At 36.1% G+C, this 2,473-nt stretch overlaps 1 non-coding gene across 1 annotated transcript; it reads right to left on the bottom strand.

Moving 5' to 3' along the window:
- Nucleotides 1-1,989: 1,989 nt before the first annotated feature.
- Nucleotides 1,990-2,116, bottom strand: LOC131401499 (U6atac minor spliceosomal RNA). The gene has a single exon (XR_009217700.1). It is a non-coding gene; the product is annotated as a U6atac minor spliceosomal RNA (small nuclear RNA).
- Between the last annotated feature and the right edge of the window lie 357 nt (nt 2,117-2,473).

The following is a 2,473-nucleotide window of genomic DNA, read 5'->3' on the forward strand; positions in this document are numbered from 1 at the left end:
TGAGAACTACACATCATATAGTATTATTTGGTATATTTTTAAAACTTTATATGGAATTATACTGGAAGTATCTTTCTGTGATGTGCACTTTTTTGCTCAATGCTGTTTGTGAGATTCCTCCGTGTTGTATCCTTGAGTATACTACAGTACTCAGCCTTAAGATACTACAATGTAGTCAGCAATTTTTCTAATTCATAGATTATTTTTTCAAAAATACTTTAAAAAATTATGTTATGAACTTTCTTATACTTGTCTTTTGCTGCAAGTGCATATATTTTTCTGTAGATCATATACATAGAAGTGAAATTGTTGGGTCATAAAGTATGTATGAGCTAAGCTTTAATAAATATTGTCAAATTGCTCTTCAAAGCGGTTGTAGGAAATTACACTCCCATCATAATTGTATGTGAGATTTCCCCTTGGTCTACATACTCTCCAACACTTAGTATGGAAGTTTTTTAATCCTTTAAAATTTGGTGAGTCTTGTGCCACGCCAGATCCATACTTCATTCTTTTCTATCTTGCTGTGTGCCCCAGGAGGTTGAACTGTATACAGGACAGCAAAGGGTTCCCTTGTCTTTAACTTCTATTTGGTTTCACATGGGGAGATGCAGAAGGAATTGAATTGTATATAGTGTGAAATAGAAGTGCACATTTGCTTAATTTTCATATGGATAGCCAATTTTTCTAGAACAAATTATTGAACTGGGAGCCTTTTCCTACTATGAAACACTTCATGTTTCTGTTTAATTCTACTCTTCTCTTTATCATTTCAGGTTTAGTATATATTGCTGACAAAGTGAGCACTCACACTTCACTTTATTATCTGGTTATGTGAGTATCTCCCTCTAATAATTTCCTGTTGCTACTATAACAAATTACCACAAACTTGAAGGCTTAAAACAACACAGATGTATTCTTTGAACTGTAAGTTCTAGAGGCCAGAAGTCTAAAATCAGTTTCACTGGGCTGACACCAAGATGTCAGCAAGGCCAATCTCCCTCTGGAGGCTCTAGGGGAAAATCCATTTCCTTTCCTTTTCCAGCTTCTAGAGGTCTTTTGAATTCCTTGTGTTCATTGGCTCATGACCCTTTCCTTCGTATTCAAAACCTAGCAACTTCAAATCTCTCTCTCTGCTGAAGTTGTCACATCGTCTTGTCTCTTCTGTGGTAGAATATGCCTCTGCCTCCCTCTTATAAGGGCACTTGCGATTATGTTTAGGGCCCATCTGGATAATCCAGGATAATCTCCACATCTCAAAATCCTTAACTTAATCACATCTGCAAAGCCCCTGTTACTATATAAAGTAACATTCACAGATTCCAGGGATTAGGACCTAGGTATCTTTGGGAGCCATTATTCAGCATATCGCACTCCCCGTTAGTCAGTCCTATGAACTTCTTGAGGGCTATGGTGTTATTAACTTTTAAATTTCTAGTGCATCAAAAACAGCAAATGTTCAGCAAACATTCTCTGAATAAATACAATATTGTTTCATCTCCACGCTATGATTATAAATTCCTTCAAGACGGGCTTTGTATCTTTAGTTTCTTTCCTGCCTTCCAATGAGTCTGCAACATCATAGATCCCTAGTAAACTCAATACTCTTGAGGCAATATGGTAGAGTAGAAAAAGATCTAGAATCCATTCTTGGTTGTATCACTTATTAACAAGGAATTTTAGGGCAAACTCATTTTTACTTCTCTGGAATTCTCTTTCCTCATTCATAAAATAGAGAGGAGTAGAGAGTAAGCCTAGCTAGTAAGAACCTGTCCCCCACTTCTGATTCATCCAGAGAATTTCTACTTCTATCTTTTTTATATAATTTTTTTACATAACTACTGAGATTTTTAATATAAAATTTTATTTGAAAAAATAAAAGGCTCAGCTCCTTTAAAAACTTTTGAAAATTACTGTTTTCATCACAAGCCACCATGGGGATACTGAAACTCAGAAAGGTGTAATGCTTTGCCTCCTGAATTTACTTTCTGAAGCCATTGCCTTTAAGCTATTATGTTGAAACCACTTCCTTGAAACCATTGTGTTGAAAAGGCCACTAGGACCACTTGCATCCTTATCTTGGGGGTTGCTAACATTCTATCTTGTCTTAACACACAAAGGATATCTATGTAAGCTGTAAGATACCATACAAATATGTGATCAGTGGCATATTTCCTACAGGCAGCCCAAGATCCATACCTGAAGCACAGTTCCATTAAATCGCAAACCACAGCAGTCATTTGGGGAGAAGGGATAGAGGAACACCAAGTCAATCAGTAAGCCAGGAAACACTGTATTCAGTGTGGTGAGGTGCACAAAATGCTCCTTGAAAACAAGAACAGTGTGTTATTCATATTCATATGCACACATTTATATTGAATAGATGACACAATATCTGACCCAAAGGGACCTATATCTTAGTATATTATATTGTATGTACAACTTTAATCAATCTCCATTAGTAAGACAACCA

This window comes from Diceros bicornis, chromosome X (assembly GCF_020826845.1).
Source record: "Diceros bicornis minor isolate mBicDic1 chromosome X, mDicBic1.mat.cur, whole genome shotgun sequence".
Lineage (NCBI taxonomy): Eukaryota > Metazoa > Chordata > Mammalia > Perissodactyla > Rhinocerotidae > Diceros > Diceros bicornis.